This window comes from Petaurus breviceps, unplaced genomic scaffold (genome assembly GCF_028583685.1).
Source record: "Petaurus breviceps papuanus isolate PSGF00001 unplaced genomic scaffold, PetGlider_PUasm1.0 178, whole genome shotgun sequence".
In the NCBI taxonomy this organism is placed as follows: Eukaryota; Metazoa; Chordata; class Mammalia; order Diprotodontia; family Petauridae; genus Petaurus; species Petaurus breviceps.
Window position 1 is genome coordinate 5,443,565 of NW_027185777.1, and position 16,819 is coordinate 5,460,383.

The window sequence follows — 16,819 nt, forward strand, 5'->3', positions numbered from 1 at the left end:
CCTACCTCCTAGAATTGTTGGAAGGATCAAATGAGATAATAACTGTAAAACAGCACAGTATCTGGCACATAGCAAGCACTACATAAATGTTGGCTATTATTAATGATATCAATTAAAAACAGCAACAAACAAGAGTAGTCCAATAAGTATGGGGAAGGTTTTTGTTCTTAAGTCTGTCAAAGTGGTCATTTGGTGTTATGTCCACACAATGGATTTATTCCCCCCACCTCTGTCCCCTCTACAAATAGTGGTTTTCTTCTGCTGTCTGAAATTCTCCTAAGATCTTAGACAGGGCCCCCTAAGAAAGGGGGGTGGTACCATCTGCTTGTAAAAGGATTTAGGGAATAGGGCTTAGTTGTTAGATGGTTTCAGCTGAATCTTACTCTCCATGACCCCATTTGGAGTTTTCTTCGCAGCGATACTAGAGTGGTTTGCAATTTCCTTCTCCAGCTTATTTTACAGATGAGGAAACTGAGGCAAACAGGGGTAAGTGATTTATCCAGGGTCACACAGATAGTACGTATCTGAGGCTTCATTTAAACTCAGGTCCTTCAAGACTGCTGGACCAGCACTCAGTCCACTGCAGCACCTAGGTCTATAAGTTCTAGACCCTCAGCTAATAACAATAACATACATGCATTTTTATAGCTTGTTCAAGGTAAAATAACCTTCTTAGGGGGCATGTAGCTAGTCAGTCAGATGCAAAGCTGCAGTCATCTAACTATTTCCAGGGCACCTTTAATTAATCAATCAATCACAAGTATCTATTATACAGGCAACTAGGTAAAGCAACAAAGAAAGCTCTAGACTTGGAAGCTAGAAGACCCAAGATCAAATTTGGCCTCAGATCCTTCCTGGCTGGGAGATCCTGGGCAAGTCACTTGATCTCTGGTCTGCCTCAGCGTCCTCATCTACAAGATGGGGGTAATAATATATACTTCCCAGAGCTGTTGTGGAAATCACATGAGATATTTGAAAAGTGTTTTTCAAACCTTAAAGTGCTATATAAATACCATCATCATCATCATCACGTGTGCACACTTGCTATGTGTGCCCTATGTTAGGTGCTGGGGTACCTAAGTACAAAGAATAAAACTATCACAATTCCCAAAGATTTTATAGCTTATGGAATATGTAGTCTATGACTACAAAAAAAAAAATCTGATTCACTACAGAAAAATGTAGTCTTAAAGTCTGTCCTCCAAGAAGGTGATTCCCATGCCTATGTTAAAATCATAAGAAACTCCATCATGGATTAAATGAGCGATGATTTTGTTTAATGATCCTCTGATCATTAAAATCAAGTGAAGCATAAAACATGGAAGAAAATGCCTTGCCAATATTTTTGCCATTGTAATAGCGGATATCTCATTCATAGTTTAAATGGAAACAAGAGTGGTTCCTTATAAAGAGATGGTAATGTTTGTGGAAAAAACTCTGGACTCAGAGTCAGGAAAGACCCAGGTTCAAATCCCGTCCCTGACCTTTACTAGCTGTGTAACTATGGCTCAATTATTTAATTTTTGTGAGCCTTATTTTCCTCATCTTTAAGGTAGGGTTAGTACTTACTTCACAGGGTTGTTGTGAGGATCTGTGTTGTGGAATAGTGTAAACATAAAGACTTACAAACCTTAAAAAGCTGAATTATTATTATTAGGGTGAGCTTCTCCAAATTCTCCTGTTTATAAATGCTATTATCCTGACTATATCAACCACTGAAGTAATACTGAACTTCCTAAAGAAGACTCACAACCACTCAAAAGAAATCTAAGCCAAAAAGCAAAGAAAAAAATGAGTGAAGAATGTTTATTTTCTATATGGGGGCATGCAGTTACAGAGACAGTGGGGTATCTATTCATATATCCCATACATGCCTTGCAAATGGAACAACAGGTTAGGTCCAAAATGGAATAGAAGATGAAAGGGAAATAACACGTGATCTTAACAATCTCACTTGAACTAACATCCAACTTCCTAAGACCAATTGTCTTCTGGTGATGATAGAGAGCTATGACTCATGGAACACCACATTCTCCAAAGAACCAAAAGTATGAGTCACCCAAAATGGTGACCAACAGAGAGATCTGTAGTAGTCATAAATAGGCTACAGTATATTGCCAACAATGACCCAAGAAGTGGCAGAAAAGGTATCATTAATCAATCATCAAATATCTAGTAAACACTTATTATGAGCCAAGTACTATGTTGGGTGCTGGAGATACAAGTATAAAGAATGAAATAATTTCTGTTCCCAAGAAACTTACCTTTGGATGGTGTAAAAAATATATATCTATATGTATATACATATATAATATGTAAATATAAAGATATAATATGTAAATATAAAGATGTACAAGTATAAAGAAGGAAACAATGCCTATTCCCAAGAAATTTACCTTCTGATAAGGTTAAAAATATATATGTATAATATTAATATATAATAACACAAATATATAAATATAACTGCAAATATATTCAAGTTAGCTAAATACATGGCGGTTTGAGAGGGAGGGCACTAGCAATCAGGGAGATGAGGAAAGGATTCACATCCAATATGGCGTCCTGAGCTACATAATAAAGGGAGAAAAAGATCTCTGAAGTGGACCAAAAAAAGCAAAGTGAGAGAGGACATGGTGCTTTAGGGTCTTCATTATGTCAAGAAAACCTATAGGAAAGCACACAGAAAATAGCCCCTATGAAAGATTTATGGGATAACAGGACAAGGGATACACAGTCTGAGAAGGCCTAGATGGATTATAATCACACTATTAGAGGGATTACCTACACCAAAGAGATCATAGATCCATTGAAGAAGTATTAAAGAAATACAGGTCAAATAAATCATTTAAACAAGAGAGACAGCATCTCTGAGCTTGGTGCACTTATTAATATTTGTTTGACTTTCTCAGCAAAATACTGACAGAGAAGATAAAGATAAAGAAAATGAAAAATAGTCTAACCTACAATCCAAAGAAAATGCTTTCACCTTAGAGCAGGAGAATAATCTTGGAGAGGACTCTTCTCAGTGCCCTAAATTTAACCAGCTGGAACTGTGTTTTAATTAGCAATAGATTTAATAATTTTTAATCAAAGACTTTCTTTCATGGGAAAATCTGCATTTCATTACAATGATCAAACACCTCATCCACAGCCCAGGTATATTTTATAGAATAGGATGGTTAGGGGATTGTATGGGAAAATACAAGTCCACCAAATTTGTCTGAGGCATAAAGCATATATTACAACAGAAAGTGAACATAACAATCTTCATTCCCAGTGTTCTAAGCATCATAGGACAAAAATAGGGAAATAATTCCACAACCCTGTTTTCCAACCAAAAGTCAGGTTAAAAAAAAAGTTAATGACTTTAGAACAAGTGGGCCAGGGGAAGTAGGAGGAAAGAAAGGTTTTGTTACTGAAAGATGTGAGAGAGATACAGCAAATAAAAGCAGGGAAACATTGCCCAGTGATATTTCTCCAACCCAAGCTGACGCTGAGTGAGTGATAGTAAGTGATAATTCATTCCATGAATACCTTCAGAATTTGGGAGGGCAGTGGGAGAGGGCGATTGACTCCTAAAATTACAGCAAATGCTATTATAAATGAAACTTAGGCAGTTTCATTAAGAAACCTGTGGATGATGATATCATAAAACTTGTGTCAGCTTTCTAATGACCCAATTTATTTGGCTCTTCTAACCTATTTTGATACTGGCCTGTACTCCTGCTCCAGGAAGAAGGTGGGGTTTTGATATGAATAATCAAAAGCTGACTCTAAAATATCCTAACTAGAAATTCCTTAGAGAGTTTCACTATTTTAACCAAAGACGTCCATTTTCTGGCAAGCTATCTTAAACCTAAATCTATCTAAATTCTATTTAAACATGATGAATTCATAGAAAGCATTGCATCAAATCTCTCCCCTACCCCATGCACCCTACACAGAGCCGACAAAGGGATATTTTCTAGAGCACAGGGTTGACCATGTCACTCCTCTGCTCAACAAGGTCCAGTGGCCCCCACTTACCTCCAGGATAAAACATGAACACTCTTTTTTTTAAGCAATCAGGGTTAAGTAACTTGCTCAAGGTTACACGGCCAGTTATTTCTGGGTGTGGTGCTGAGTGTCTGAGCCTGGGATTTGATCTCCAGGTCGACCCAACACTGGAGCCTGGAGCCGGTACTCTTACTCGCTGAGCCACCTGGCCGCCCCTAAGCAACTGGGCTTAAGTAACTTGCTCAAGGTTACACGGCCAGGTGTTTCTGGGTGGATGCTAAGTGTCTGAGCCCGGGATTCGATCTCCAGGTCTTCTCAACACTGGAGCCGGTGCTCTTACTCGCTGTGCTACCTGGCCACCCCAAACATGAACACTCTTATTTGTCATTTAAATGATATGGACCTGGTCAAACCTTTATGAATTCTACAATCCAACCGAAATGGCCTATTCACTATTCCTCAGGAAGGACATGCCAGCTTCTCACCATGCTTTTTTGCACAGGCTATGTCCAATGCCTGGAATGCCACCCCATCTCAACTTTGCCTCTTAGAATCCCAAACTGAATTCAAGGATCACTTATTTGAATCTCCCACTTTCTGGCTCCCTCCCCCAATCACTTTTTATTGCATATGTGTGTGTGTATATGTACATATATATTTACAGCAGGATATATTCATATATATATTTTCTTTCCATTTACAAGCACATGTAGATGTATGAGCAGTATAGTAAATAGGACTGTCCCTGGTTCACAGCCCACCTCTTTCATGTGCTGACTTGTGACTTTAGGCAAGTAACTTAATCTTCTGCACCCTAGGCATCTATCCAAGAGAGGAAACCACAGAGACTGGTAGAGAGAATTCTTCACTGTACCCTCCCTATTCTGATGAAATCACAAATCCAGCCAATTTGTATTTTTGTTTGCACGTTTAGATATCTATGTGTTCATATCTATATAATGCATGCATAATGCATATTATTACATATGTGCACATAATACACTGTGATGTGGATCATGTGTAAACATGTTTATGTAGATATGTGCACACACAGTATATGTATATTATATGTGTATATATAACGTATATATGATGTAGATTGCTATATGTGTATATAATACCTATATAATGTAGATTGTTATTATAGGTGTATATAATACATGTATAATGTGGATTATTATATATGTATATAATACATATATAATGTAGAATCTTATTCTATATGTGTATAGAATACATTTATACTATAAATTATTGTATATGTCTATAGAATACATGTGAAGTATAAAAAGTTCGAGAAACAATTTCTGGGTAATTAATCATTTTGTTAATTATGACAAGTGAATAATTAATAAAAGGATGGTCAGGGGAGGCTAGGTGGCACGGTGAATAGAGCAGCAGTCCTGGAGTCAGGAGGACCTGAGTTCAAATCAAGTCTCAAACACTTAACACTTACTAGCTGTGTGACCTGGGTGGGGCAAGTCACTTAACCCCAATTGCCCTGCCTTCCCCCCTCCAAAAAAAAAACAAAGGATGATCATTTGGCTGTCTCTTGTAAACCAAAGGTGGATCATGGCAGCCTCAATACTTACGTGCCTTTGGAAGAGTGGATGTTCCTGAGAGACAGCAATCAACTCTGACTGGTTAACAACTAATGAGAACTAATATTATAATGAGATGTGGACCTATTCTAATGAGAAGCTGGACAACATGACCTTGATTATGTCACTCTTACTGTCAGACCACCATCCAGCTTCTGGCTATCTAGACAAAGGTTCTACCTCCCCACCCCCCCAAACCTGAGTAGAAGACTATGAACCTCCACAGTTGGGTGGAGTCTGAACAAGATAGAGGAGAAAGTTAAATCCAATCTCATTATCAGCCTTATTCTTTTTTTTTCACTTTTTAGTAAAGTTTATTTCAACATAACTATGTTTAGGGAAATACACTCATATGGCTTAATAGAATGCAATGTAGTGTAACTTTACAATTTGGACCAAAGATTTGTACAGCATTTAAGTTTAGAAAAACAAAACAGAATTTGCAATCTAGTTCATTTTTCATCTCTTACAAATGTATAAAAGATCCTCAAGTGCTGCTCTAGCAGGCAGCAAGAGCCATGAGAAATTTACCTTTGGTTTACTTCAGAAAATAATACATTACTGCACCGTAAAGCCTTCAGACGTGGTGCAACAAAACATGATAAAAAATTACAAAAGTTCAATAACAATTGTAGTCGTACAAAAACAAAGCATATTGCATGCAGATTACAGACCTACACAAGCCAATATTCAAGGAACTCCTTGAATTTGAGTACACTCAGTTATTCTGCTGAGGTCAGCAAGGTGATAACACATTGGCTGCCAGTTTTCACCTTTTTGCAATTTATATAAAAAAGAAAAACTTCAGCCTTCAAGCCTCAGTCCAGAATTGAGAACTACACTTAAAACAAGTTTCAGATTCCTCATTCAAAACACACAGGACAATATTCTATGGTGGTTGCTTCTGTTTAAGGTTATGAACTTCCAAATGTCAATCAATACATCTTTCTCTCCCCCAACATAGTTCAAACTGAGAAGTGGCTCCAGAAATGGGCCAAGCATGAAAGACAAAAGAAGATTTATATCTACAAGAGGCATCATCAGCATGCCTCTTAGAAAAAGAAGCACCTATGACTGGAAACAAAAAAGAAGGAGAAATAAGAAATAAATTGAAAACACTGGGGTAAAAAGAAACAATTTGGTACACATAAGTTTAAAGAGCAAAGGAAATACATATTTTAGAAGACCAACAGCCTAAGTTCATTAGGCTCACGCACTATATTATTTCAGGAGTTTGTTACCAATAATACAGAAGTATCAACTTATACATATGAATAGAATGTTACTTCTTGTTACTTTCTCTTAATACAGTGTCAAAAATTCTAGCTTCAGTTCTATCCAAGTAAAAAACTGAAAGATGAGAAATTTTCATGCAAATATTCCAAATAAAATTTCTATTTATTGGAAATTTGTATTTGGGGTTATTGATTCACTTTAAATCAATAAGCAAAAATACATAGCAATAATAGGCCTGACTATCACAAAGTCCTCGTTTGCTGGGAGAAAGACCTTAAATTCCACCTACTACCCAATAAAACAGAAGATTATCTTAACAGCAACACAGGTATTGATCAATTTAATGATTATTAATGAATTAATGAAAATAATATAATTTGCTAATTTGTTATATTTAACTTTTAAATTTTTAGACTAGTCTTAAAACTGTATTAGAATAGTACTAAACCTCTTGGCATTAATAAGAGATGGCAAATTTTCTTGCTTAAAAGATTTGACAGGACTAATAAAACCTCTTTCTAGAATTGAGGTTTCTAGAAGTCTCTGTTTAAACGCTTACCAAAAGGTGGCAATTTTTATATTCATAAACTATAAAAGGAAACCCAATAAAATGCACTCATGAATATTAAAGCTAGGTGTTTTTTAAAGGAAGATATAACTAGTTTTCATTACTAAAAAATTTTAAACTTACCTTTATCTAATGTTGACAATGATTGCCAAGAGCCTAGTATCCCACACCATTTAATAATACCCATTCATGCAACTGAACACATGCTACATTACACCACTTTAACTCTGCTTCCTTAAATCTTTGGCCTTCCAATACCAAATTACACACCTTTTAACCTAAAACTCATCTTCAGCCCACAGCCAAAAGAAGCATCCTCTCATCCCGTGTTCATATCTGCCTCCCACCTTTCCACCAATTCCCCTATCCCTTACCCCAACTTGCCCATTCATTCAAGTTGTACATATGGGAACATGGCTGAAATACAGCCAGAACTCATTTTCTGTAATCAGGTCCCATGTTTAAAGAAAAGAACCTAAACATTAAAGTGACTTTCCAGAAATGCGAGACTAAGATTTTTCAGGATTTTTACCCCCCATTGTGCTCAAATCCAATATATTTGCTATGAAAACTTTTCAGATTTAAAAAAATATGAAAAAATCTTTCAGTCAAAATTTTATTTAGCAGTTGGCCAAAGAACCTATGAAAAAAGGATTACTAAAAAGAAGACACTCTGTCCTGAAAAGAGATTTTTTTTTTCCTTTCCAGTGCCAACTGTCTATTTTGAATCTCAGTGGTTGGCTTTTTTTTTTTTTTCCAAAAACAGCCTCAGGCTGCTGCAAGGACAAGCCAGGGCACACACAGCACTAGAACTAGCAAAATGGACCCTGAGAGTATATTGGGTTTGTTTTTTGAGATGGATGGCACCTACATTAAAGTTAACTGTTTTGGATGCCCTGTTCACTCTTTTCATAGGGAGTTGGGGTTGAGCTACAAACATCTGGAAAGCCTTCTCTTAGCCCAGATGAAACCTGGGAGCGGGCCTGCATAACAAATGGCCAGTGTGCAGCTTACCGCAGGCCACAGGATTTCAGATAGCCAGGGAAAAATGTAGAGGATGCAGGATTCCAAGGCTCTGTATGACTTGAATGAAAAAGAAAAAAGCAATTCCCCTCCCTTCTTTTCCAATCCCAGGCTTGCTACTTGCCAACAGATTATACTTCTTTATTTGGATTGGTGGTTATATGGACATCAGCCATTTATGAAAAAATGTTTATGTGAAAGGTTCCATTTATGGAACAAAGTTTAGGAAATAGCCATGCCAAAATGGACTCGGAGGGAAAAAAATCTATTGATACTTGCTATGAGAGATGTAACTCAAAAATTCATTATACATATATACAGTATACAGCCAAACTGCATAATGATTGTGAAATCAAAACCAAGGAGTGCCAATTTACTATAGCCACTTAAAAATAAATTAACATGAAACAGATTCTAATATGCATCAGCTGTGAAAATCAAAATATAATGGATTGAATCTGCATTTCCGTCATCTGCTCACAAACTACACGTTAGCACATATAGACACAAATAATTTTTAATTTTGGCAAACTCAAATGAAAAAGACTACAAACTGCAACAAAGGAAATGAACAGAAAAACACCTACTCTGTGGTAAGCAACAAACCTGAAAGTTTTTTTTAATTAACCAAAATAAACACATGTGTGTATATACATATACATATGTATGTGTGCATATATATATACATACACACACATATATATAGTGTTCCTGTAGAGCAAAAAAAATGCTATTTCTAAAAGATTACACTGTATAGGTTAAAAAAAAGGAAAAAAAACACAATGTAAAACATTTTAAGCAATTAAAGCACCAGTAAATGTTTTTTAAACACTCCTTTACTTCCTAGAATTAAAAACTATTTTTAGAATATTTATGAAGATTGACACATACAAATCAAAACTTTTAATCAAAAATCATAAAAACGATTAATAAATGTGCACAATTCACTGTCCACTATAGGGAGAAATAAAAAAACATTTTAAAAAGTATGACTGTTCATTTCTTTAACCACACTATGGCTTTTTTTTTTTTGTTAAAAGTGCCAATTTCCTAAAAGAGACATTAGATTCTCTCAAAGAAAACCACTGAGTAATTTGCTACCAATATGCTGATTTATGCCTAAATAAAGAAGGAACCAACAATGTATTTGTAAGGGCAAGCTCAGAAGTAGTTCACACCTTGTTTCAACTATTGAATTAACACCTTTTTTCAGTCCATTAAGAAACAGAGCGTGTGAACTCCACAACTTGTGAAACCCTAGAACTTGTGAACTCCTGGGGAGGAGCTAATGACTATATAAGGAGAGCCCCAGGGCTAGAGGCAGCAAGAGCTGAAAAGAGGACTCTTGTGGTGGCAAAGTCAAGGAGAATACTTGTGGTATCCTGACACACTGTCTTCTCTGTGTTGATGTTTATTTGTGATACTTTGTACAGAAGTGCTGGGACCTTACTGGAAGCCCTGAAAGAGGATTTTCTGGTTGTATGTTTACAGAAGTCCTGGAGGAGGGTTTTGGAGGTCCTGGGACTTTACCGATTTGTGCCAGTCTCTTGGACTTTGTGGGTCTGTGTTGATTTCTATGTTGATGATTTGTGTTGAGTTCTCAGACCTTGTTGGTGGGTCTGAGTTGATTTCACAGGCAGGTAATGAATTGATAATGGTGCTGGCAGTGTGGATGAATATTATTGTGGCTCTGTTAAGCTTTGTCTTCCCAGAAACAGAAACTATGGAGGACTTGAGGTGGCCTGGACACTGTGAGCCTCTATATGGAATGGGAACTGGATAAAGAACTGGACAAGGAGCTGGACAAGAAACTGGGAGGTGCCTGCCTTTGAATCCAGGTGACAGTTGGAGCTGGGACCACAGAAGAGGAACCATGGAAACTAAGAGCCAGCCTTGAGTTGGATATTGTGTAGTGACTGAGAAGACTGTGATTTACTTGTGACCAAGCGGTGGATGGTCTGTGTATTCTCCACTACCCCTTAAGAGGGTATTGAGTAGTGACTCATGACTGAAAAGTGGCTGATGATTGAATAGTGACTGATTTGTAACTTAGTGTGCCCCATGAGTGGAGAACTTTGACTACTGTATTTTGTGACCCTTAAGGCAAGCCTCCTTAAAGATGATTGAATGATTGAGTTACTAAATGATTGTACCTTGTTAAAAACTATTGTTACCACTTTGGTGAAAACTATGTGGCTATTTTATTGATAAGTTATTGTGAATGCTGTATTTTGATTTTCTATGATAAGTTGTAACATTGTGAATGCTGTACCTTGATTTACTGTGAATGTTTTGCTCTGATTTGTTATTGAATAGAGTGTTCACTATACTATATAATCAGAACCTTAAAATGGTTCACAGCAGCAGTCCTCTGGAAAGCTGCTTGTGTGTGGCTTTATAGTATTTTAGATAAAAGTAGAGACTAGAAATGGGAAAAACACTGACTACTGCTAACTGTATGATCAATATTACATTTGTGTATAATCTTGGTTTTCTAAATCTCATTTTAAAAATAATTTATGCAAAAGCTAATAGTCTTTCCCTAGTGCTAGTTTAGTAGAAAAAAGAAATCCAATTCCTTGGATTCACTAATGTATGCAAGAGATTAACAAATTTTCAAGAAGAGTGGTGGTTGGAACAGCTAGGTGGTGCAGTGAGTAAGGGCAGGGCTCCCGGATCAGTTCTGGCCTCAGATACTTAACACCCACACACAAAAAAAAGAAAAAAAAACTGGCCATGTAACCTTGGGCAAATTACTTAACCCCAATTGCTTTAAAAAAAAAAAAAAGAAGAAAAGGAGTGGTGGAAAAGTGAGGAAAAGGTATCTACCTTACATCAGACACTACTCCAAACTTAAAAGGGAATTGTCTACTGCAATAATTATTCATAAAACATAACAGATCTTATAAAAGCATCGTAGGCTTGTCTGTATAGAGTTTAGTTATTCTAACTCCTTAGTTGCTTCCTCAATGTATTAGACATTCATTAAATGCCAATTAAGGTATTTGCTATATTCTCCTTCCTTTCTAAAAGATCTATCATAGAAAATGCAAAGAAAGTTTGCTGTTTCAGCTGCTGCTCTTACGGGGAAGCTTTTTCTACCTGTTTCTTCCTGTAGAGATGGAACACCGTTCAACCCAGAGCCCTCTGACATGGTGTCACTCAGGCCTCTGCCATCATGACTGTGGATGCCCCCATCTTCAACAGCTTCCCGAGACTACTTTGCAGCAGCAGGAGCTGATGAGGGCACTGGCACCGTTTGAGAATCTGGCTTTCACTGCTCCACTGTTGGCAACTCAGGTTCTGGCAACCGCATTCTGGCATTCCGGCAGGGGCAGCTCTGGCAGGGAAGGCAGCTCTTCAGCTGTCAAGTCTCTATCAGCCAGATGCTCTTCTGCAGTTGGACTGTTCCGTTCCACAGACCACATCAGTCTGATGTTCTTTATCAGGAAGGTCCTTCTCTGGCTCACAAGATGATGGCATAAGTGACTCTTGGGTACAACCAGAATGACTTTCATTTGGCCCTCCATCTATAGCTTTCTGAAGAGAAGTTTCTCTGTCTTCTTCCTTTTGCTCAAGGAGCATTCTTTGGTCTTTCATTTCTGCATTCTCTACATTTTTAGCTGGTGATGCAGGTGGAGGTACTGGTACTGTTACAGGTACAAGGCATACAAGGCACTGGGCCTGGCACTGGTGCTGGTGAGAATTCTGGTTCTAGCACCAGCGCTGGTGCTGACAGGTAGTCCTGAGTGTTTGACCTTCCTTTGGTCACTGCGTATTAAGAGGCACTGAGGCATCTTCCACAAGGACTTCCTCTCTCTTTAGTTCTTCCCTAGGGCTGTCAGATTTTTCCTTTGGATCCTCTTGAAGAGGAGGAGAAAGAGAAACAGGAGGAAGGAAAGGAAGAGGAAGAAGAGGAGGAGGAGGAGGACAAGGAGGACATTTTTCAGGAACCAGCTAATTTTGAATTGACTTTACCTGAATGGACTAGGTGGGTTTTGTTTTGTTTTGTTTTGAACATGTTTACCTTTCAAAGCTTTCTTTTTTTGTTTTATTTTTGTCTTTTATACTCTTCCACTCTGATGTCATCTTTTCCAGCTTCCTGGCTCTTTCTGGATCTGCTTTCAATTTTCTTTTTCTTTTTCACCACAGGTTTTATATCATCCACTGGGTTACTATTTAAAGAAGCTGCTTCACTTTCCATCTTTCTTCTAACTTTCTTGTCTTTCCATGATTTTTCTGAGCCTTTCCCTGCTTTAACATATATCTCCTTTGACTTTTGCCAACTTATGATTTCCGGTGGTCACTTGGCCTAAGAAAGCCACAGTGCACAGTTTTTTCTCTTTTGAGAAATTTTCTTTTTCTCTTGACTTTTACATTCATCTTTTCATTCATCTTTTTCCACTTCATCTCCCTTTGTTTTTGTTTGCTCTTTTTCAGTTTTTCCACTGGCCACACTATTCAGTTTCACTTTGGAAAAATCCATTGCAATATCACAACACTCAGAATGCCTGAAATGGATATATTTCAGATCATACTTCCTGGAGGCAGCATAATCACATACAGGGCAAAGGAACTGTCGTGGGTTCAAACAGAGTTCTACATGCTTTTTGAACTTACTACGATCAGCTGTTTTGTAGTCACAGTGTGGGCAGGTCAGCGTCTTTGGCCCGTTGTGAACCTGCCTTGCATGTCGGGCTACTTCATGCTGAACAGAAGCCACATAACTGCACTGATCACATTTAAATGGTTTCTTACCTGAATGAGTATGCCTATGTCTAGTTAAAGAGATGGAATAGGTACACATAGCACCCTGATATGGGCATTCACCTATATGTGTTCAAATATTGTTTTTTTTCTGTCTGAAAAGTAGGAGCACTGGGAACAGGTATATACTTTCTTAGGAAAATGATTTTATGGCAAATGTTTCTCTTCTGGAGGTGTTTGTGCATAACACACATAACCTTTGTGCATAACTCGTTTTGTCCTGCTTTGTTGGGGTGCTTCAAACAAGCCAAATAATAATCATATCTATTACTATTATAGTTGCAATGGTCCCACTGGATACACCCCTGGAAAAATCCACTTCTTCAGCAACAGAGAAACCGACTCCTTGGTCTATGCTGGTTGGCCTTGCTTCTCTGCAAAAAAAAAAAAATGTATTGTTCTATGAACCCTGATGCCATTCCCAAACTCTTATTCAGGCTCTGTTTCATACTGACAGGGTGGCAGCTAAAGGGCTTGGTCTTCAAGGTCTTGCATTTGTCCTCAGGGGTTCCTGGCTGACATGGTGTCTCTGAGTTAGGGTCTTTTTCCCAGAGTCACAGAGCTGAGGCTGGATTTGAACTCAGGTCTTCCTGACTCCAGGCCTGGTGCTCTATCCATTGTGTCACGTAGCTGGCCAGGTAGCAAACTTATTAGCAACAAAATGTAAAAACTGATCTTGTCATTCTTTCTTCTACATTAAACCTATTCTATACTTGACCCCCATTTTCTAGGATATTTATTATAACATTACAACGTGTTCCAGTAGGGTCCATGACATTATTCATGAATCAGATTAAATTCCTCTAAACAAAAAACACTGATAACCCTGGAAAGGTTCCAAGTACATCCTATGTACTACACAGTGCCTACGGTCTGAGGACAAGCTAAGCTTGCTACCTACTGAGAAACTTATCACCAGCTGGACATCATTGGAGAAGAGGTAATTTCAGGGTTTATAAAAGTAAGGTACTTATAGGCTTGGGCCAAACAAAGTATGAAGGGAGATGTCAGATTCTCTCACATGGCTTCACAAATGCCCTTCAATCTTTATCCCTGACGGTCTCGATATTAAAGTCCAGGCATTCTTCCTCGGCCCAGACTGTGTATTGTAATGAATTATATGGCAATTTAGCCATGTGAAAATACTCACTAAGCCACCATATCATTCTGTGTCTGGATCAGAGGGCATGAAGAAAAGCCACCTTAGGAAGCAAATGGCGAAACAGTCACTGGTTTTTAAGTTCATATGATTTATTGATGTGAGACAACAAAGAAGATTGCCTTATCAAGGATGAATGAAAGATAAATATATCCCAGGATCATATAAGGCATCTCTAAACTGAAAACCAAAGAAGCAGAAGCAAATTACAAATATGCTAAGATACGTATAAGGATGTAGACCAAAAAATGAATCGGATAATGGGCATGGCAATGCTTTTACAACCTATCTCACAGGGCTATAGTCAGTCAGTCAGTGAGTGGTGTGCTTGTAAATGTTTAACAGCCAGGCGTCTGGGGGAAAAAGAACCAACCATACATGCTTCACTTGGATCTGCATCATTAACACTGTCACCATCATCTTCTTAAGCTTAGACAATCAAGATAAGAGTAAACCAAGCCCTGATCTGTAACATTTGCCGATGTAAAGGCTCACACTGAAAATTTAGCAAGAGGCCTAATAATCCTAGAGTCAGCCTGAAGGCCCCAAGCCCAGTGGTTATTGTCATGAAAGTTTTGCCAATTCAATTCAACAGCACTAGTTATTTACCTGTGATGGGTAAGGCACTCTGCTGTGTACCAGATATTCAAATAGCTCTTGCTCTCCAGTTTACATTCATTTGCAGGTGGAGGAGAGGAAAAATGCAACTGTATTCAAAAAATACATAGAGCATTTAAATTAAATTAAAATGGGAAGAACACTAATAATTGGGCAATCATAAAAGGCCTCATGTAGGAGGTGCCACCTGAACTGAAGGGAGTATGGTCCAGGCTTTGTGATCCACCTCAATCAATGCACAGAGAAGAACAATTAGAATATTGCATGTGGGGAACAGTTAATTCAGTTTAACTGAGCTTAAGAATACACAAAGGGGATAATATGAAATCAGACTGAAAAGGTAAATTGGAAATATATTGTGGAGGGCTTTAACTGTTGTGCTGAGCATTTTGTATTTTATCCTACAGTCAGGTAATAAAGATTTAAGCTCCTACTATATGACAAGGCACTGGACTAAGATACAAAGAAAGACCAAAGACAGTCCCTGCTCTCAAGGAGCTCAGAGTCTAATGGAGGAGAGACAAAATATAACAATGTACAAAAATGCTATATAGAGGATAAACTGGAGGTAATCAACAGATTGCCAGCAACAAAATGTAAAGTATTAACGTAAGGTAAATGGAAATGTAATGTAAAGTAAAAATGTAAGGTAGTTACAATTAATAAAGACAACCATCGAAGATATCTGAGTGTGAGAGTGACATGGTTGTTACCGTTCTTCGGTCACTGCAGTTCTCCCCAACTCTTCATGACCCTACTTGGGGTTTTTCTTGGCAGAAATACAGGAGTGGCTTGCCATTTCCTTCTCCAGCTCACTTTATAATTGAGGAAACTGAGGCAAATGAGGTTAAGTGACTTGTCCAGGGTCAAATAGCTAGTAAGTGTCTGAGACCAGATTTGAACTCAGGAAGATGAGTCTTCCTGATTCCAAGCCCAGTGTTCTATCCGCTGCACCACCTAACTGAAATGTAGAGAGGAAACCAAGTAGGTTATTATAATAGCCCAGGTAAGAGAGAATAAAAGTTGATAAGGGTGGAGGCTATGGAAATGAAGAGAAAGGGTCAGATAAGAGGTGTGTTGTAAAAGTCAAATCAACAAGGCTTGGCAATGCTTTGGATTAGTGGGTATGAGGTGAGGAGTAAAAAAGAGGGAGAATAACTCTGAGGTGGAAAACCTCTATGACTGGAAGAAAGCAGTACCATCAACACTAAAGATAAAAGTCTGAGGGAGGGACAGGCATGGGGAAATTATAATCATGTCCATTTTAGACAGGTTGAGTTTAAGGTGCCTATGAGACATCCTGGTGACATCCAGCAAGGCAGCTGTCAATTCCATAAGCATCTTAAATTGGATACATGAATTTAGGATTTATCTGCATAAAGATCATAATTGAACTTATGGAAGCTGATGAGATCACTAAAAAAAGGGGGAAGGTATAGAGAGAAAAGGACCTAAGGCAGAGTGTGTATTCATACTTAATAATGGAAAGAAAAAGGATGATTCAGGATTAAGGGGAATGACAGTCTCATAGAAGGAATCTCAAGGAAGAAGAGAATGTCCCAGAGGAGAAGGCAATTGACAAGAGTCAAAAGCTACAAAGGGTTTCTGTGGGAATGAGGAATGAGAAAAAGCTGTGGATTTAAGGAATCATTGGTAACTGAAACAAACAGCTACCATTACATGAAAAGTCAGATTGCAAAGAATTGAGAAAAGCAAGGAAAGTGATGTAATTGTGATAATAAGTGAGTTCAATTCTAGGAGTTAGGTTTTAAAGGGGGAAAGATTAAAGGATAATAGCTTGAGGGGAAGGTATGATCAACTGAAATCAACCAAGCAGAGCACATTTATTAA

General features: G+C 37.9%; 1 pseudogene; it reads right to left on the reverse strand.

The window, feature by feature from the left end:
* Positions 1-11,365: 11,365 nt before the first annotated feature.
* Positions 11,366-13,742, reverse strand: LOC138159810 (RE1-silencing transcription factor-like; annotated as a pseudogene).
* Between the last annotated feature and the right edge of the window lie 3,077 nt (positions 13,743-16,819).